Source organism: Aquarana catesbeiana, linkage group LG06 (genome assembly GCF_042186555.1).
Source record: "Aquarana catesbeiana isolate 2022-GZ linkage group LG06, ASM4218655v1, whole genome shotgun sequence".
Taxonomy (NCBI): domain Eukaryota; kingdom Metazoa; phylum Chordata; class Amphibia; order Anura; family Ranidae; genus Aquarana; species Aquarana catesbeiana.
In genome coordinates, this window is record NC_133329.1 from 282,201,833 (window position 1) to 282,224,298 (window position 22,466).

Here is a 22,466-nt window from a genome sequence, read left to right on the forward strand (position 1 = left end):
AAGGCATTTCAAAAGCCTGTGTACTCTATCTATAAACGTGATGCTGATAATAGTTTCAGTTGGGAGGCAGCAGTGTCAGCAGAGTTGTCCAGGTTGCTTGTATATCTGCATGAAATATATAACAGTGGTAAATATTTGGGTGGAACATATATAATTTTATTGCCCTTATGCAATCCTCATTGCAGGGTGATAAAGTAATCTATATGAAAGGGTTCAGCCAGGTCACAAATCTATGCACATAAGTAACAGGGGTTTAGTACAAGCTGTCATCACACAACACTACACAACAGCAATTACTGGAAAAAGATGAAGCTTATTCTCTGGATAGTGTGCCTGCTGGGAACCTTTTTATATGGGGGGTCATGTTTAAAGGTGCAATATAATGGGTGAGTATTGCAACAAATCATTTTTTTATCATATTTACAGAACAAAAAAGATTATTGTATGTAATATGTTACAGCTTAAAAAAGCAATCAACATAAAAAAATATGAATAAGCTACTTTTGTTTAGTTTTGTTCTAAAGTAAACCATATGATACCAAAAGCAGAAGAAACTATGTTTTGATTACTGGTAAACACTTACAGCTAGCTTGCTATTAGATAGCTTTGCAGTTTTTGGAACATTTGCTTCTTTATCATTTCCCCTTGGCTTAATTAGTAAAGTTTGCTGCTAATTAAAACAGTGTATGTTTCAGAAGTAATACTTTGTACCAGTCCCTAAAAAAATGACATTATACTGTTTACAAGGGATATGCAATTAGCAGACCTCCAACTGCTGCAAAACTACAAGTCCCATCATGCCTCTGCCTCTTATGCCGCGTACACACGAGCAGAATTTCCGACAGAAAGAGTCCAATTGGAGCTTTTCATCGTATATTCCGACCTTGTGTATGCCCCATCGGACTTTTTCTGTTGAAAATTCAGACGGACTTAGATAGAGAACATGTTCTATATTTTTCCGATGGAACAAATTACTATAGGAAAAAACACTCGTCTGTATGCTGTTCCGACGCACCAAAAATGATGCATGCTCTGAAGCAAGTACGAGACGGAAGCGATCGGTCTGGTAAAACTCGCGTTCGTAATGGAGATAGCACATTCCTCACGCTGCAAATTCTGTGATCTTTTAATGCAGTGCATTCTTTTGTGCTTTATAATGCTAGAAGAATGAAGTTGTTTTGCTGCTGATATTCATGCAGAGTTCTCACAAACTTATTTCTTTATTATTTCTCATGATCTCATGAATAATCTTTTATTTTTTTAAGACAGATCTCCAGAATAATGTTTAGAATTATGTTTTATAGTCATCTTTTTTTTATTCTTTATTTCATCAAGATCTCCTTTTTTTTGGATTATTGAAAAATTTTTTTCTAGTGATCTCCATATTTTTTTTTTTGCGTGTGTCAAGTTTCCACAATAACATTATTATCTTGTATTTTTTAACCTCAAGGAGGTTGGTGTTGGTGTCCCTTGTTAATTTGACCTTGTATTTTTGAAATGTACCTGCCTACTCACAAACAAACTGTCCTTTTTGTAGAAAAACACATAGGCAAGTATTTGTGAAAAATAAAATCCTCATTTATTCTGGGTAACAAAATAAAGAGGAAGGCAACGCTGGATAAACTTTTGGAATTTGTGAAGCCTTTTGGCCCCCAGGGCAGACATCAAGTCTGTGGAAAATAAAATTGTTAGTTTGAGGCGTCCATATAATGTGGAGCCCAGGACTCCAGGGTGGTCCAGGACTCCCCAAGATCAGGACCAGCAGCAGATGACATATATGTCCCCAGGCTGTGGTACTACACCAGCCTGCATCTTCTGTCAGACCAGACTGAACCCAGGCCATGACTTTCTTCTCTTAACTGCAGCCTTCCCTCCAAGCTTCCCTGCAGCCTTCCTTGCAGCCTTCCCTGCAGCCTTCCTTGGAGGCTGTGGCTCTGGTGGTGGACTTGTGGCAGGAGGAGGAGGAGGAGGATGGGCGAGCTCACATACGTGGCTGTTCTCAGTCAGCTGCGCCCTCAACCCCTTCTGAAGGACCTGAGCAAAAATTCCCTCACAGAGGAAGCGTTGGCCCTCCTCCAAATTCTGCAATCTAGTGGCTAGATAGCAGCCATAGGCCTCTTCAGCGTTGGGGGGGCTCCTGAGGACATCACTTGCTTCCCTAATGAGGCCCAGTGCTGCCTCCTCCGTGATTGTTCCCTTCCTGGGCCTTTTTGTTGGAAGGCGGAGGGGAGGCACCTGTGATTGGGTTAGGCCACTGCGCCCGCCCACCTCCTGGCTGACACTGGGCCCGCCCACATCCTGGCTGACACTGGGCACGGCCACCTCCTGGCTGACACTGGGCACGGCCACCTTCTGGCTGACATTGGGCACGGCCTCCTCCTAGATGACACTGGGCACGGCCTCCTCCTGCCTGCCACTTTCCAGACCCTCCTCCTGGCTGAGCTCATCCTGTGTATAAAAAAGGGACATAGTTTTGATTTGGTTTTTGGTTCATCAATCACACACAATTTTCAGCTCATGACTTGCAAATTGAATGTTAAAAAATAGAAAAGACTATCATTCCGAGCCCAGCATTTTTCATTCTTGTCCCAAACATTTTTGGCCACTACTGTTAATTGATATGTAAATCTCTTTTTTTTAAATCATTAATTAAAAAATTATCAATTATAACTAGTTATATATATTATAACTAGTTATATTATATCCAGTTATCATTAATATTAGGATAATAAATATGTATAAAAATAATATACCTGACTCCAGCTGGGCGCATCCACTTCTTTCAGGATGGAAGACCCAGGTTGTTCCTCGTCAGCCTCTGCTGGAGTTAAGGGAAGGGTGGAGGGCAGGCTGCAGGGAAGGGTAGAAAGTGATTACCTGACTTCAGTCTGGTTGTCCAGAAACCACAGTTTGTGAAGTACCACAGCCTGGGTACATACATTTGCGCTGCTGCTGCTCCTGATCTGAGTGATTTCTGAATCTTATTATGCTCCTTCTTATACATGTTTCTCAAGATCTCAATTTTACTTTCCAAGAACACGATGGTTGCATCTTCACAAATTCCAAAAGTTTCTCCAGCATTGACCTCCTAGCTTGTTTATTATAATATAAGCTGTGTTTCACCTCCCACAAATTCCTCATCTCCCTGTACCTGTCCATGAATTCTGGGTCCTTAAAGTGAATCATATTTGCTGTAAGTCAATACACCAAACAAAAACACTAATCTCAGCCTAAACTCTCCTAATCTTATCCCATTATAGGCCTCAATCTTGAAGCAGTATAGGCCACTGATGGCCCAAGTTAAAATGTTACCTTTGTTTAGGACGCTCGCCACTTCCGTTCCTCCTTCCTCCGCACACAGATCGTACGTATGACACATGCTAGCTTGATATACACTGTGCATGCGTGAAACTCCGCCCTCCATAGCCCGCCCCTGACAGTCTTGCGAGAATATTCCCTGCCCTTTCTCTGTCAGCGCGCAGTAGAAGTGACATGGCGGAGACACAGCAGGTGCATGATAATAGCAGTAATGAGGAGGAGGAAAGCCCGGAGCCAGAAACATCCTGAGAAGATTTAAGGCCTCAAATATGGCCTTTATAGAGATGGTGGACATCTTGAGGAGGAAAGACTATTATGGGAAGCATGGACCGTACCTAAACCCAAATGAGAGAAAGGCCAAGATCATAACTAAAGTTTTGAAAAGTCTGCACATAAATTTTGGGGTACGATGATCCAAGGAGCAATTGAGGAAACGCTGGTCAGACCTGAAACTGAGGGAGCAGGATCAGTATAGAAGAATCAAGAGAGTGCTTCTAAAAAGTAAGTACTTGTCGTGTGTTCCTATCATTATTATTAAACTTGCATGCTGCTCCGTGTGCTTTTATTTACTGTTGTACAGTTTAAAATGGCGACTTTCATGTTCTTGGGCACAGTAATCGGTCATAGGAAACATTGTTCGCTCATTAAATATGATTTTTGGGCAGATACAGGTTAAATAAATTTGGTCATGCCTATTTGTATAAAAATAAGTTTTGTACATTGCTGTCTAGATGTGTTTGTAACTAGAATGAAATGCAAGCTTGATTCAGTGTAATGTAAGGAGAGGACACTCAGCAGCTGTTTACACATCTGGACTCAGGAGCACTAGTGTGAAACACAAGAACAAACTTTTTAAGGTGTCCCATACAGGTGCTCCAGTGGATACTTGGGGTGTCTCCATGTGTGAAAATTGTTACAAAAAGGTAAGTATTCCAGCTTTGGTAAGATAAGAAATCAAGTCTTCAGCTTGGAACTCTGCCCAAAACAGACAATTGTTCCCCACTTACCAGCAATGTTTCATATTGCTATTTCTGGACTCAAATATCTGTGTGCTAAGTATACCTTTTGTTTCATTCTCATAGGGGAGAATAGACTCAGAGGACACCACTCAGAGGACACCAGGAACCCCACACCTCACAAAGAAGGGGAACTCAGTACAAGACCACACCCGAGGATCTGGAGGAAGAAGAGGTGGAGGAAGATGGCGAACTTGTCACCACAACAGGTGAGTGTCTGACACCCCAGCTTCAGGTAATATATGTATGCCTGAATATTTATAATACATGTTTTTGCTCAAATGTTTAGGTGATGTGCTGGTTGTGGAAGAGCAAGCTGAACATTTCACAAGTGACAGTGCACAAAGTCTAATCCAGGACATCATGGTGTGGAATCGTGTAATTGACATCATAAGGAATAAACTCAATGTTATACAACAAATAAAGAACATGATTGACGTGTTGGGGAGAATCGAAATATCTTCTAAATGCCACCATTTTACCATTTGTTGTACTAAACAAAAATTTTTTTTTTACATTTTAAAAGCCAAATTTTGAAGATGCACACGGTGTGTCAACATGTGCTATCTGCCATCAGGAGATATCAATGTATGCCTTCATTTTTTTCTACGTTGAACTTTGTAGGTTCCAGAGTTGTGTATGTTATGTTTTGAAACATGCCTGTTTTTACCAAAAAAAACCAAAAAATTGTAAAAACTTGAGAAAAAAATATATTTTCCCAAAAATTTTTTCGAACGCACATGTGATTGTGCACAGAGTAAAAAGTTTGATAATCAGCAATGTGTGGCTTCTTCTTTCAATGCTCAATACCAGTTTTGTAAGTAATTTTGTGTTTACAGTGACAATGGGGCTTATTTACTAAAGGGAAATACACTTGGCACTACAAGTGCACTAGGAGAACCTAGGAGACAGCTAAAAAGAAACACAAGCAATAAAGAAATTTCAAGATTTTTTCAGATTTTTTTTTATTATTAAAAACTTATTTAGACATTGTATGGCATAGCAATGGCCCCCCTACCCATTAAATAATTTACATATTTCTGCCAAACTTCACGGCACTTTGGGGTGCCAAGCCAGGACGGCCAGTATCCAGGCCCGTCAGGGGATTCACAGGAAGTCCGGCCTCAGGCCCAACCGAGGCAACATAATTTTGGGCATTTTTCCTTAAAAAATTGTGCAATATGCAGCAGGATAAGATGATGTGGTTAATTTTGTACTCCGCCATATGTATTGCTTTCAGAAACAGGCAGAACTGGCTGGATATTATCCCGAAGGAATTCTCAACGACTCTTCTGGCTCTGACCAGCCGGTAGTTAGAAACTCTCCTCTCTGGGGTGAGGGTCCTCTGGGGGAATGGCCTCATCAGGTGTTCGCCCAGACAAATGCTTCATCAGCAATAAAGACGAGCGGGAGTCCTTCAAAGTTGTCCGCAGCAGGTGGCAATGCCAGGCCACCAGTCTGGAGACATTGGTAGAACTCGGTCTGGGTGAAGACTCCTCCATCTGATATCTGGCCATTCTTCCCCACGTCCACGTAACTCATATTGTGCCGACACCACCACCATCAACACTATACTATTAAAACCCTTATAATTGTAATAGTAAGAGTAATAGTAAGACCCCGAATGGGGTGGTGGCACGATGTGGATGTGCTTCCCATCTATAGCCCCTCCACAGTTGGGAAAGTCCCAAAGGTCAGCAAAATGGGAGGCCACAGTCTGCCATTCCTGTGGCATGGAAGGAGACTGTGGAGTCAAACCAGAAATAAAAAAATTAGTACTTTTGCACATAACATTGAAAGCAGATTACACAAAAACTTTCTTGGCCAACATTAGTATAACATTTATTTTAAGGAGTATTTAAAGAAATTTTAGGGGGGTTCTAAATGAGTTTGGGACCCCAAAAAAAGCCTCTGGCACTCTGCCTGAACTTACGGACAACAATAACATTTGTACACATTTTAGGGTGTGTTTAGGGTAAAGCAGTACAATGGAGCTGACAAAATACATTGTCAAGTGACTAGGCTAGGTGTATATGGGCCCAGAATAGCATGCTGGGGAGGTTAGTGAAGGCAAAAAAAAAGCAGCATTAAAAACTTTCAGCATGCATGAGGATAAAGGGGACATTCCCAGCATATTACAATCATGGTAATTAGGGAATGATGAAAGAAGTACAATACATTAGCAAACATTAAATACATATAATGTTGATGTTAAAGGAGAAATTTTACCTTAATATAGTCCTTCTGCAGGATCTGAATAATGGTAGAACAGGTCTCTGGGATAATGATCCCCAGAGCCTGGGGTAGATGCCTGTCGAGAATTTGAGGTCCTGCAGACTTCTCCCAGTCGCCAAGTACTGCAACGTGGTGACTAGCCTCTGCTCCAGAGTGATGGCTTGCCGCATGCAGGTGTCCTGCCTGCTAATATAAGGGGTCAGCAAAGCCAACAGACTGTGAAAAATGGGGTCCATCATCCTGAGAAAGTTTCTGAAATCATCAGGATTATTCTCCTGGATCTCACGAAGCAAAGACATATGAGAGAATTGGTCACGCCGGAGTAAGCAATTCTTAGTCCATGAACTCCTCCCCACCCTGTTCATGGACTGGGCTTAGGTCCAAGTATGAACCCCAACACCAAGCCCCCACTCAGCACGAACTCTACGTCGAGTATGTACCCGCAACATGGCTTCAAAATGGTTGGCTGGTCAGAACGAACAGAAAGCGTTGAAGAACAGCAAGGCCTGTGAAGAGCGAGCTGAAAATCAGAAATGAGCGGACAAGAACACACTGAAAAACAGATGCGAACTGACTACACGCACCGAAAAGCAGATACAAACCCACAAGCACAAACTGAAGAGCAGTAACAGACTGAAAGCACGAAAGCTGAAAAGCGCAAATCGTCTCTCACCAAAATTCTACTAACACGAGATAAACACAAGATTAGCAGAAGGAGCCCAAAGGGTGGCGCACTGGCTATTGAACTTCCTTTTTCTAGTCCCATCGTACAAGATGTACGTCACCGCATACTGGACGGTCGGAATTTGGTGTGACCATCCATGTGTATGCAAGACAGCTTGAGCGGAATTTCGTCGGAACTCCGTCAGAAAAACCTTCAGAGTTTATTCCGACGGCAAAACCGGTCGTGTGTACAGGGCATTAGTGTCATGCTTGTGGCTGTCAGAGTCTTGCTGTGCCTCATGGGACTTGTAGTTCTGCAACAGCTGGAGGTTCGCTAATTGCACATCCCTGCTGTATACTGTATGATAAACAAATAGGAAGAAAGATGTAACCTACCAGCAAACAATTAATTTACTGTCAAGACTGGCAGAGAAGTGGTTTAACTTTAAAGTGATTGTAAAGGTTTGTTTTTTTTTTAATAACAAAAATGTCATACTTACCTCCTCTGTGCAGTTTGTTTTGCACAGAGCAGCCTGGATCCTCTTCTTCTTGGGTCCCTCTTCGCTGCTCCTAGCCCCTCTCTCCTTTGAGTGCCCCTCAGCCAGCAGCTTGCTACAGGGGGCACCCAAGCCAAGTCAGAGCTCCGTGTATCCATTCAGACACGGAGCCCCGACCTGGCCCCGCCCCTCTCTCCCCTGATTGGCTGACTGACTTTGATTAACATCTGTGGGAGCTAATGGCGCCACTGCTCTGTCTCAGCCAATCAGGAGGACTGTCCTGGATGGCTGAGGGGATTGTGGACATCGCTGGAGAGAGAAGGGGCTCAGGTAGGTAATTAAGGGGGTTCTGGGGGGGGCGCTGCTACACACACAAGGTTTTTAATCCTAATGCATAGAATGCATTAAGATAAAAACCTTCTGCCTTTACAACTCCTTTAAGCTGCGTAGGGGTTTTTTCACTGTCAGGGCGGTAAGGATGTGGAACTCTCTTCCACAATCGGTGTTGTCGGCAGGAAGTATGGTAGTTTTAAAAAAGACTCTTGGACGTGCATCTTAGCAGAAAAAAATATAAGGGCATATGGGAAAATATTTTTTTCTACACACACACCTATACAGGTTGAGCTGGATGGACTGTTATCTTTATTCAACCTTGCCAACTATGTACCTATGTCAATACAAAAAGAATAATACGACTATTCCGTACAGGGGCATGACTACAGATCATGGGCCCATATGGCAAAACTTTGATGGGGCCTTCCCAGAAACTTCCCTGCTGACATTCATGTTAATTTGGGACTAAAGCCCACAGATATTGACTGCCTTCACTCCCTTGCCAGTACCAACATCTTTTCCTTGGCTTTTTCCATGTGGTTCAGCCATCCTAATTGCCAAATGGGAATGGCATTACTCCCATGCATTCCTTCGTTTTAGCACTGAGCTATACCAAGAATGTCCATTAAGCTGCATATGCACAGCTCAGTGTGCAGACTAAAGAAGACTAAAGAATATTGAAAACAAGCAGGAAAACTTGTTTTATTGCAGAAGAGACATCACAATTTTTTATTTTTGCAAGCTAGTTCTCCTTTAACACAAAGTATGTCTAAATCCAGGACAAGTAGCAGGAGAGCTGTCAGCATAGTCAGTACACTACAAGTTACCAGAGATGTGGAAAGAAGTTGTCAGGGAAGAAGGGGCATCATTGCATGGAATTAAAGTCACTATGTGACTTTACATGTATCCCCTCTGGATTATGCTGCCATGAACTATAGTGTGTGTTTTTTTTAAATGAAAAGGCTAAATACCTTTTCTAACACTGCAACTGTGTGGCCACATGATCCCCCTCCGCTCGTCTTTTCTAATCTATGGAGAGAGGTGGGAGGGGCCGAGATTCCCCTGTGAAGTCAGCCAAACAACACAGGGGGATCCCGTGACAGCACAGCAGTGGTGTGGGAAAAGGTATTTAGCTCTTTCATTTTAAATACAAGATGGCAGCCTAAACTGAAGGGGGTACATGTATTTATGCATATTGCAGCTGAATAGCTGCAGGAGGGGTGGGGAGGAGAGTCGCTCTCACACTGAGCGGCTGACAGGGAGGGAGGGGGAGAGGAGAGAGACTGTTAGAGCCTGTCAGAGCAGAGCAGCAGGCATGTAACCCGACCACAGTAATTATGGATCAGCAGCCATCATTACCGTGGTCAACAAAGACAGGGGGACACAGGAGCTGGCAGGATAAACCAGGTTTTTTTACAAGATAGGAAGGGAAAGATTACATAGCATGAGCACTGTGCTATATACAGCATGCTTTAAAGGTACAGGATTTTTTTTAGGTTAGAACCACTTTAACTCAAAGTCAGTAGTAGATGGATAGCTTCCACCACCCGCTCTGTGTTTGCAAGGGACAGTGGCAAATGGCACAGCATGTTGTACCCAGTTAAAAGTGCCCATTGCTCCTAATTCCTGACCGTCCAAATAAAAAAATATTTAGAATAGCAGTTGTATCTGTCTGTATGTAATGTTAAGGAGCAGTCAAAATTTTCAGATAGTGTCAGTGTCATGATATTCTGGCATCACGTATTTTGGAAGTGCAATTGATTTTTTTACATTTAAAGTTAGCTTGGCCTAAATACAGCAGCAGAACCCCAATCCGATGCATTTCAACTTGTAAAGGAAATCTTTTTAGGTAGTTTTAACAGATTTTTTTTTTTTTTTTTTTTCCTTGTCAAAAGAAGTTTATTGAGTATACAATGTTATAAAGATACATAAAGATACATAAAGTAAGTTTACAAGGATCTATAAAGTAAGCTCATTGTTTTACAGTAGGGTTTATATAGGTAAATATCATGAAATTTCAAATATTAAACATTGGGTTCACGTAAACCTAAATTAAAGATATATATCATTTCCTTAGTTACTTTTGTAGGTATTTAAATGATTTATACCTACTATACATATTGTTTACAAGTAGAGTGTATATAGGTCAAATAAATTCTGATAATGAGCTTTAATCGTAAGGTGGAGAAAAGGAAAGAGAAAGAAGAAAAAGGGTTGAAAGGTAGAGGTATGGTCCACAAGGTTGTCCCGCTCGTCAGTTTATTATTCTTTTTAGTTCTCTTTGAAGCCTTAGAATGGGTGTCTCTGTAAGTCATTTAATCTGTTACCATGGCAACAGGACAGAGTCATTGAAATTTGACAGGAACTGTTTTTTTATCCAAGGATGCCAAAGTTTTTCAAATTTTGGAATTTGATTTTGATCGATGGCTACCATCTTAGCATGGGACATTGTATTATTCATTCTGTGAATTGTTTCTGCTAGTACCAATGTAGGAGATTTCCATGCCTTGGCCACTGTTTGTTTTGCAGCCGTTATTAGTTGGATCATAAGTTTGAATTGAGAGAGTGTTAACCATTCCGGTTTTAGATTAAGTACAGTTAAATATGGATCTGGTTGTATTATTTTTTTAAATATTTTAGATGCAATCACGAAGACTTCCTTCCAGAAGGTTTGGATTACTGGGCACGTCCACCATATGTGTAAATATGTGCCTATTTCTGGGCATCCTCGAAAACAAAGAGTTGAGGTATTAGGTGAATATTTTGCCACTCTAGCGGGTACAAGGTACCAGCGAGTTAGGACTTTATAATTTGTCTCCAGTTCCAAGATGTTGGGTGAAGATGACTTAGATGTGAGCCATATGTTAGACCAGTCCGTGTCTTCTAAAGTTCGTCCCAGGTCCTCCTCCCACCTCTGAACGTAAGAGGGTCTATTAAGATTTGCTACTCCATATAATTGATTATAAAGTGATGAAATTGTACCTTTAGCAAATGGATCTTTTGTACAGATTGATTCAAAAATGGATAATTGGGATAATGGTGTATCCCCCTTTAGGAATGGTGTATAGAAATTTTTGATTTGGAGATATCTAAATATCTCAGAGTTTGGTAGATCATATTTTTCTCTAAGCGATGGGAATGAAAGGAATGATTTAGATGCTATGAAGTCATTTAGTGTCTGAATGCCTGATGTTGTCCAAGCTTTAAAAGAATTTGGGTAGATCCATGCCGGATAAAAGGCCGGATTTCTGATAAAAGAAAGGAGAGGATTATGTGGAGATTGTAACTGATATTTGGTTTTTAGTTTATCCCAGAGAGATAAGAAGTGTTTAGTTATGGGATTATGAATTTTAAAGCGGTCTTTAGGATCAAGCCATAATAAATTTGATATTAATAGAGGGTCATTTTCTGAAGCCTCTATAAATACCCATAATGGGATTTCCTGTTTTGCATGGTATTTGGACAGACTGGCCAAATGTGCTGCTCTGTAGTAGTTAGTAAAATTAGGGTATCCCAGGCCTCCTTTATTTTTGGGAAGATGTAGTGTGTGTATAGGTATACGTGGTTTAGAAGAGCCCCATATAAACGAAGTTGCTCTTTTTTGTACTATTCTCAAAAAATAGGAAGGAATTGGAATAGGGAGGACTCTGAATAGATAAAGCAATTTGGGTAGAATAGTCATTTTGATTGCATTAATCTTCCCTATCCAGGATAAAGGAAGTTGCGACCATTGTTTTATTAGATTTGTGATCTGTCTAAATACAGGAGGACTGACAAACTGACCAGTGGCAAAACAGTTTATTAGTATAGTTTGTGAGCTTCTTTTTTTTTTTTTTTTGCAGGATCACACTACAGTGTCTTTACTGTGAGTACACAAGAACATTTTAAAACTACAACCCCACATTCCACGATTCTGAACTCCTCCCCACATCCCTAATTATTCCCAAAATGTTAATATAAACTTCAGGTATGTGTTTGTTAGAAATTGTCCAGCACAGGACAGTATGTGAGTACTGTGAATAGGTAGCAAATAGTGAAACTGGCCATACAGGCTGAACAAAAAACTAAATCCTCCATCCATTTCATTTGTATGGAGGAATCCCCCTTGCTTGGACATTATATTCTGACAGCTGCACCTAATTCTGTCAGAATACACTAATCAGCAACTGCAGCTGCTGGTCTGGAAACATTTTCCAACCAAGTCCCTTCGACAGGTTGATCAAATGATCAACTATTGTCGAGGAGTGACAGCCATACACTAATCAAAACTTGGCTGGTTCAGCAGGGAATTTCTTTCAGTGTATGGCAAGCCTGAGAGACAAGGTGGGTTTTATCTTGCAATACAAGTTGAGTGCATTATCTGAGAGCCAATTACAACAAATATTGATCGGTGGGTGAACAGTATGTAACAACTTGGTTAGGCCCCAATAAACATGTGGCAAAGTCCCCAAAATATAAGAATGCTGAAGCACTAGAATAGACTGAAAACTTTGAGGCTCAAGGAAAGATTTACTCTGCAAACATTGAAGGCCTTCATAAACAGCACACTGGCTGCAGGGCAAGCCAGAAGCTTCAGCCCATACTATGCAAGCTCTGGCAAGTGGTTCAGTCTGGACACCAAATAGTGAATGGGGTCCTCACTGCTAGGGAAGTCCACATCAGCACTAGACCCTATATAGTGAATAATGATGTGGTTCAAGAGCTGCCAGTGACTGCTGCCTAAAGCCAAGCCTGAGCCACTGTGTTAAAAAAAATAGTGCTGAGGCAGCCACTACATCCAATGATCCTCCTTCCAGGGATTAGAGCACATGTGTTAAACACAAGGCCCATGGGCCAAATATGGCCCACCAGGTAACTTCATGTGGCCCTCACGCCTCCCCTGCAGCTGCAGCACCCCCCATGTCTCCATCCCCACCTTTTAGCAGCAGAGAGGAGGACAGATCCCTTCTTCCAGATCCTGTGCATTTCCATGCAGCCACGGGGAGGCTTGTGCCTGCCCCCGTCTCAGCAGTTGGCAGCAGACAGGAGGACAGAACTACTCCTACAGATCTTACACCTCTCTGTACATCCTTAGCATCCTCTCGTCTCTGCCTCTCCTGGTTTTAGAATTCAGCAGACTCCAGCAGCTGACTCCAGCCCTCCTCTGGTCCTCCTCCAGATCTTGCACTTTCGGCTTCCCAGCAACTCCTCCAGCTTCTTCCTGGCAGCAGGACAAGAAAAGGGAGGTGCACTACAATGTAAGGTAAGGTGTGGCGAGGGGGGTGCTCTGGACATTTGTTTATAATTATTCTTAGAAAAATACAGTTCTATGCCATTTGGAAAGGATGGTCGTACATTGCTGGTGTCATCCACAAGAAACTCCATTGGAGGCTGCCCAGACAGAACTCCATTGGCAGAGCCATGTTCTGTCTAAGCAGTCTCCAATAAAGTTTCTTGTGCATGATACCAGTAGTGTGTGACCCTCTTTTTTAGACTTGCATCATCTGCTGCAGGAGTGTGAATGGGCTCCATGCCGGTCTGCACCTGCCCTTCAGCATACCCCATTCAGTACAACTGGGAATATAAGAGCCCTGCAGCAAAGGACCCCAAGCCCTTGGTGCCACTGAGGATAACATTCTCCTCAACAATATTACCCCCACCAAAGTACAACTTATAGGGTTTCGGAGGGGTGAAACATGCCCTATTTCCTCTTCACCTCTTGCATCCCAACCCTCCTTCTCCCATTCCTTTTCTGCTGCTGCCCCACAGGGATGGAGCCAGTAGGCAAAGGATACAGCTGGCCTTGAGACAGCAGCAAGTCCTCTTCCTCCTCCTACTGATGTGTCTCTAGAGACAATTTGTGACACAACGCAGTGTGTACTCCATGAGGAACATAAGAGAGATTGTGCCTGTAATCTGATTTAATGTAGCTCACCATTTTGGTTTCCACTTCAAAAGGTAATACAATTTTGCATGCTTCTTGAATGATGAACCATTGATAAAGTGAAAAGAATCCCACCTCCCACAGTCTGTCCTCCTACCATCACACAGATACACATTGATGGTATGGCCACTGCTGGTGCAACCTCTGCATTGTGGCCAAGGTTGAGTTCCAGTGCATTCGGACATCACAGATGAGGCGGTTGGCAGGCAGGGCAACTCAGGAGCAGGTTTCACAAACATCACCAACTGGCTGAGCAAGTAAAAAAAAACAAAAAAAAACAAAAACAAAGAGAGAAGAAGGACGCCTAGATCATAGTGCCCCACGGCATTTCAATCTATAACATAAATCAACTGAGGGCCTTAAAGTCTGGATCAATCTGTTCCCCCTTGTAGCTTGGTAAGCAGAGAGAGAAAATTATTTTGTGATGGTTTCTATGATTTTTAACTGTATTCATATTTCCTAGATGTATGATATGTTTCTAATTTGGGTATTTTTGCACATATTTCTTATTAGTATGTGCTGAAATAAGACATACAATTTTCTATAAATAAGCAATAATTTTATTTACAAAGGTTAGTGCCAGTTTTGCCTTTTTTGACAAACTTGTAACCATTGCTTTAGCTGTTGTGAGTCTTCACATTGGTAATTGTTACTTTATCAAAAACAAAAAAAATAGTTACATTGTATCTATATCTACAACGTATTTCCAAACACTGTGATCCTATTACCCTCTGCTGGCCATTTATACACACTACAAGGTTTAGACTTTTTTTCATTTATAATGTAATATGAACTCATTTTTTATAGATTAATCACATCATTTAAGGACTTTTTATTTAAAAAAAAAAAAATGTGTAATTTTCGATTCTGAGATTCTGTGTTTTTCTTTTACTATTTTCTGAGTTTAAATACTTTTTATTAAAGATACTTTACTCCCACCAATCCTCTTTAGGAAATATGTATATATACTGTATATACAGTACTGTGAAAAACTTTTAGGCAGGTGTGCTGTAAATTAAAAATGCTTTCAGAAATGGAAGTGTTAATAATTTTTTTTTTGTCAGTTAACAAAATGAAAAGTAAATGCAAATGTCATTAAGAACTATCTTTGGTGTAAAGAAGAACAAGGAGTGATGGAAATGATGGGTTGGCCCCCACAGAGCCCTTATCTTAACATAATGGAGTCTGTCTGGAATTACATGAAGAGACACAAGGATTTGAGACAGCCTACACCCACACAAGATATATGGTTAATTTTTCAAGATGTTTGGAACAACCTACCTGCCGAGTTCCTTCAAAAATTTAGTGCAAGTATACCTACAAGAATTGAAGAATTAATGCTGGGTGGTTAAACCAGATATTGTTTTAATTAGGTTTCTCCCCTGTTCATTTACTTTCCATTTTGTTCATTGATAGAAATAAACACTTCTATTTCTGAAAGCATTCTTAATTTACAGCATTTTTTCACACCTGCCTAAAACTTTTGCATATATATATATATACACACACATCCATTACACTGACATGTGTGGTTTGAAAACTTCATTGTGAGTTACCCACACATAGGGATGAGCTCGATGTTGGGGTCAAACATAAGTTTGACTCGAACATCGGGTGTTTGCCCGTTCGCCGAAGAACGAACATTATAGGGTGTTCGCGGGAAATTCAAGCGCCCACAAAACGCCCCATAATGCACTGCAAGATCAAACCCAATCAAATCAATCAAACAGATGTCAGCTTTATAGCAGTTGATTCCTAATAAGAGAGAAATTATGTCCACTAGTAGTTTGGGTATGTTGGAGCTCAAAGATTAGCTGATTGATCAGCACTTTGGGTAATCATAGGTCTTAGTAGGATATCTGCAGCTGAAAACTTCTGTATAATGAAAATAGATGCCACTTTCCGACAGCCTTTAAATGAAAACCACAGGACTAAAAGAGGGAGCATGAAACCAGAGGAAGTAAACTCATATTCCAGAGATTAGAAACGGTATGAATAAAGATGATAATTAGTGATAATAGTTGTACATAAACTTTGCCAAAAAAACAGTTTGTAATCAAGTGGAAAGAGTACTTTCAGAAGGAGTTCATTTTTCATGTAGAGTTATCCTGATGTTATTTCTCCAATTGGGAATTGGCATCAACAATACATGTATAGTTGCAGACTGAAGCAGGCAAACAGCAGTATAACAGTTGTTGATTGGGTTTAAATGAATGTGTGGCTGGTGTTACTATCCGTGTTCTGATAACGTTATCATTCTATATAACTATGTGGTGGTGGAATCTCTTTTTGGAAAAAAAATTCTATATGGTGGAATTATTTATAATAATGTAATTATTATTTTTTTCTAAAAAAACAGTTTTTGTTCCTCTTTGAAGAATCCTTTCCGTGCTGTCGGCCCTCTATTTCTCTCCATATTTTTTCTAGATGCATTAACCCCGATTCAGAGGAACACACCTAATGCCCTGTACACAGGGTCAGACATTGATCGGACATTCTGACAGGAAAATCCATGGATTTTTTCTGACGGATGTTGGCTCAAACTTGTTTTGTGAAGGGTTAGTTTGTGGGTGTGGCGCTGTCCTAATTCATAGAATACTTGGTAGATCGTGTGTAGCCAAATCCCATATGTAAAGTCGCATATAAAGTATAGACCAAAATTGCAAATAAAAAATTCAACGAAAATAAAGCCAAACATAAAACAGCAAAGTGACCCCCTTTGGAGTGTATAGGTGTAACGTTGTCCTAGTGGAGAAAAAAGTGGAGAAAATGGAAAAAAATGGAAACAATGGAAGAAATCGCATAAAGGACTGCTGCCTCCACAGATGTGATTTCCACCAAGGTGGAAAAAACAGAAGGTAAGTGAAGGGTTAGTGTGTGGGTGTGGCGCTGTCCTAATTCATAGAAATACTTGGTAAATCTTGTGTAGCCAAATCCCATATGTAAAGTCACATATAAAGTATAGACCAAAATTGTAAATAAGAAATTCAACCAAAATAAAACCAAACATAAAACAGCAAAGTGACCCCCTTTGGAGTGTGTAGGTGTAACGTTGTCCTAGTTTAAAAAATACTTTATAAGTCGTGTGTAGCCAAATCCCACATGTAAAGTCGCATGTAAATTATAAACAAGATATAAACAAAATCGCATATAGCAAATTTAACGGCTAGGTTGGCCCCCTTTGAATTGGGGGAGGGGGAAGGGGAACAGGGGATGAAATCAAAAAATGACTTTAGCCAAAACTATTCCCTCCGCATAAAAACCCCATATAGTGATTGATTTAAAAGTCTTTGACAAACATAACATTGCTGAGTAATTACATAGGTTAAATCGTGACTAGTGCTCAGTGCAACTTAAGTGAAAAACTTGACATCTTTGTAAAACAAGGCAGGTATTTGTATTAATCTTGGTGACCAGGTGCTCGTGTCTTGTGATCATGCGGACAATCACCAGCTTCTTTAACCCCTGCGGTGGTAATGCGCAGTCACAGTGTATGCCACTGTGCGGCAATCCACAGGCTGTTTCTGGGTCACGGTGACGTTTTAGGCATAAGAGAAGAAAGAGGAGATTCCATAGCGTAAAACCATAAAACACTCTTTATTGAATGCAGATGACAGAATGGTACTCACATTTAAGCAGTTTATAATAGGCAACCAAATGTCATCAAAACAGGCGATCACACTCCAGTTGACGTCCCTATGACGAAACGCGTAGGGTGTGGCCTATTTTGATGCTTTTGCATCATCTCCCAGAGGATCACCAACTTAAATCTGACGCTCTCCTGTTTTGATGACATTTGGTTGCCTATTATAAACTGCTTAAATGTGAGTACCATTCTGTCATCTGCATTCAATAAAGAGTGTTTTATGGTTTTACACTATGGAATCTCCTCTTTCTTCTCTTATGCCTAAAACGTCACCGTGACCCAGAAACAGCCTGTGGATTGCCGCACAGTGGCATACACTGTGACTGCGCATTACCCCCGCAGGGGTTAAAGAAGCTGCCTAAAACGTCACCGTGACCCAGAAACAGCCTGTGGATTGCCGCACAGTGGCATACACTGTGACTGCGCATTACCCCCACAGGGGTTAAAGAAGCTGGTGAGTGTCCGCATGATCACAAAACACGAGCACCTGGTCACCAAGATTAATACAAATACCTGCCTTGTTTTACAAAGATGTCAAGTTTTTCACTTAAGTTGCACTAAGCACTAGTCACGATTTAACCTATGTAATTATTCAGCAATGTTATGTTTGTCAAAGACTTTTAAATCAATCACTATATGAGGTTTTTATGCGGATGGAATAGTTTTGGCTAAAGTCATTTTTTTATTTCATCCCCTGTTCCCCTTCCCCCTCCCCCAATTCAAAGGGGGCCAACCTAGCCGTTAAATTTGCTATATGCGATTTTGTTTATATTTTGTTTATAATTTACATGCGACTTTACATGTGGGATTTGGCTACACACGACTTATAAAGTATTTTTTAAACTAGGACAACGTTACACCTACACACTCCAAAGGGGGTCACTTTGCTGTTTTATGTTTGGTTTTATTTTCGTAGAATTTTTTATTTACAAATTTGGTCTATACTTTAGATGCAACTTTGCATATGGGATTTGGCTACACACGATTTACCAAGTATTTCTATGAATTAGGACAGCGCCACACCCACACACTAACCCTTCACTTACCTTCTGTTTTTTCCACCTTGGTGGAAATCATATCTGTGGAGGCAGCAGTCCTTTTATGCGATTTCTTCCATTGTTTCCATTTTTTCCCATTTTCTCCACTTTTTTCTCCACTAGGACAACGTTACACCTATACACTCCAAAGGGGGTCACTTTGCTGTTTTATGTTTGGTTTTATTTTCGTTGAATTTTTTGTTTGCAATTTTGGTCTATACTTTATATGCGACTTTACATATGGGATTTGGCTACACACGATCTACCAAGTATTCTATGAATTAGGACAGCGCCACACCCACACACTAACCCTTCACTTACCTTCCGTTTTTTCCACCTTGGTGGAAATCACATCTGTGGAGGCAGCAGTCCTTTATGCGATTTCTTCCATTGTTTCCATTTTTTTTTTTTTTTTTTTTCCATTTTCTCCACTTTTTTCTCCACTAGGACAATGTTACACCTATACACTCCAAAGGGGGTCACTTTGCTGTTTTATGTTTGGTTTTATTTTCGTTGAATTTTTTATTTGCAATTTTGGTCTATACTTTATATGCGACTTTACATATGGGATTTGGCTACACACGATCTACCAAGTATTCTATGAATTAGGACAGCACCACACCCACACACTAACCCTTCACTTACCTTCTGTTTTTTCCACCTTGGTGGAAATCACATCTGTGGAGGCAGCAGTCCTTTATGCGATTTCTTCCATTGTTTCCATTTTTTTCCATTTTCTCCACTTTTTTAATTTTCTGTTCCGTTGCGCTGATACACCACTCATATTTCAAACTTGTTTTGCATACACACGATCCCACAAAGTAGTCGGAATTTCCGAATGCCATGAACGCGATGACGTACACCACGTACGATGAGACTATAAAAGGGCAGTTCAATACCAAGGGAGGCACCCTTGGGGTTCCTTTTGCTAATCTCGTGTTAGTAAAAGTTTGGTGAGAGACGATTCATGCTTTTTCAGACTCGTGGTTTTCAGATTGTATTTCTGCTATTCAGTTTGTGCTTGTGGGTTTGTATCTGGTCTTCAGTGTGTGCAGCAAGTTCCCATTGACTTGTCATTGTGTTCTTGTCCATTTGTTACTGATTTTCAGGTCTCTCTTCACAGGCCTTGCTGTTCTTCAGTGCCTTCTGTTACTTCGTTCTGACCAACCAACCAATTTCTAGCCATGTTGCGTGTACGTACTCATCGTAGAGTTCGTGCTGTGTGGGGGCTTGGTGTTGGGGTCCTTACTTTGACATAAGCTCAGTCTATGAATAGGGCGAGGAGGAGTTCATGGACCAAGAGTTGGTTGCTCCAGCATGACCAATTCTGTCACATGCCTTTGCCTCGTGAGATCCGTGACAATAATCCTGATGATTTCAGGAATTTTCTCAGGATGACGGACCCCGTTTTTCACTGTTTGTTGGCTTTGCTGACCCCTTATATCAGCAGGCAGGATACCTGCATGCGGCAAGTCATCACTGCGGAGCAGAGGCTAGTCGCCACCCTGCGGTACTTGGCGACGGGGTTCTGCCATCATCCAGGTCCTGCAGAAGGAGTATATTAAGGTAAGATTTTTATCCTTTAACATCACAATTTATTGTATTTAATGTTTGATAATGTATTGTATTTCTTTCCTCATTCCCTAATAACCATGATTGTAATATGCTGTGAATGTCCCCTTTGTCCTCATGCATGCTGGAATTTAAAAAAAAAAATTTTTGTCCTTCATACATATTTGCCTTCACTTACCTCCCCAGCATGCTCTCCTGGGCCTATATCCACCTTGTCTAGTCAATTAGCAATGTATTTTGTCAGCTCCATAGTAGTGCTTTACCCTAAATACCCCCTAAAAGGTGTAAAATTGTGATTTGTGCTTTAAATTCTGGCAGAGTGCCAGAGGTTTTTTTTTTTTGGGTCCCAAAATCATTTGGAACCCTCCCTCCGCCCCAACAGCTAACTCAGCTGATACCAATCCTCTATCTGCTGACTTTGCCAAACCCACACACACTATACCCACCTCTTTTGTGATCAGATTTATGGATGAATTCCCCAAAGCATGTAGTGCAAGGGCCTGCCTGAATACTTTCAAATGGTACTGTTTAAAGTTTTTGTATCCTATTATTATCTTGATAGGTAATATCAGAATGTAAAAATGTGCTAAAATGTGTATAGTGTGTATTTATATCTTTGTATTATGACACTTCTTACCTGTCCAGTGGGCTGCCAATAGTGTAAGTAAGGAGGGGCTGGCCAAAGTAATACACATTATTTAGGCATTCATCTCTCAATGAAGTGGAGAGGGTTACCTGTCCAAAACATCTCCCCCCCTAAAATTTTTTAAAATGGCCCATGAGAGGGGGGGAGGAATCTGATAGGTGGTTCCTATGACGATGTCTTCGTGAGACGAAACGTACCTTCGGAAGGTTGACGCGCTGACATCATCGCTGACTGCCTCATCCTGAATGGGTGATTGCTAGCCGGCCGGCTGCTGCTATTGTTCGTGTCTATGCTTTTATCTACTAAACGCATGTAAGTGCAACTTTTAAGCATCATTAAACGTCATTTTACTGATTTACACTATGGAGAGCCGTTGTTTTATTATTTTTTTGGGTCCTGCCTACAGATCGCCCATTGGATGGAGCAACCCTGTATGTTTTTGGCCCTTCATTGAGAAGCCGTGGTGTGACGCTGCTTACCATTGATTGTCAGGCTACTTACAAGCTATCCAAAGCTTGCCATCTTATAAGCGTTTAGCACATACGGTGGTGGATCTTCTCACAAATCGCTATTGGTGTGACCGATTTACCTCACCTTTTATTTGTTTGGATGAGTTTTTCCACAGAGGTTTCATTGTTTCCACATTTTCACTGTTTGGACTAATTTTTACTACCCTTTTATGTTGTTACCACCCTTTTTATGTTACTTTTTTTTTGGCACTTATATTGTTAATTATTGTTAATTTTGGTCCATCATGGACTCTCGATCCTTATTTATTTGTACTAATTTTCATACATTATATTCACTTTCTGTAGCGCTGCTCATGTTTTTATAGAGACCTTATACCTTTGTCTTTAAATACTCCCTAAAATAAATGTTATCCTGATGTTGACCAAGAATGTTTGTGTCTAATCTGCTTTCCATGTTTATGTGCAAAATGATTCATTTATTTTTCTTGTTTGACTCCACAGTTTCCTTCCAACCCACAGGAATGGCAGACTGTGGCATCCCACTTTGCCCAGCGGTGGGACTTTCCTAACTGCGTAGGGGCAATTGATGGGAAATACGTCCACATCGTCCCACCACCCAACTTGGGGTCATGCTATTACAACTACAAGGGGTTCAATAGTATTGTCATGTTGGCGGTGGTGTTGGCTACTTATGAGTTCCTGTATGTGGACATGGGGAAGAATGGCCGGATGTCAGATGGTGGAGTCATCGCCCACACAGAGTTCTACAGGCATCTCCAGAATGGCAGCTTGGGCTTGCCACCTCCAGAAGACAATGCGGAAGGACTCCCATTCGTCTTTGTTGTGGATGAAGCGTTTGCACTGGGGAACCATCTTATGCAGCCATTCCCTATGAGGACCCTCACCCCAGACCAGAGGGTTTTTAATTACCGGCTGGCCAGAGCCAGAAAAGTGGTGGAGAACACGTTTGGAATAATGGCCAGCCGGTTCCGCTTATTTCTTACACAGATACACATGGCGGAATATAAAGTCAATTACATCATCCTGGCTTGCTGTGTTCTCCACAACTTTTTAAGGAGAAATTCTTGGAACTATGCTGGCTCAGTTGGG

At 41.1% G+C, this 22,466-nt stretch overlaps 1 pseudogene; it reads left to right on the plus strand.

Moving 5' to 3' along the window:
- The first annotated feature begins 232 nt into the window (after positions 1 to 232).
- Positions 233 to 22,466, plus strand: part of LOC141146803 (carboxypeptidase O-like) — a 166,940-nt pseudogene continuing 144,706 nt past the window's right edge.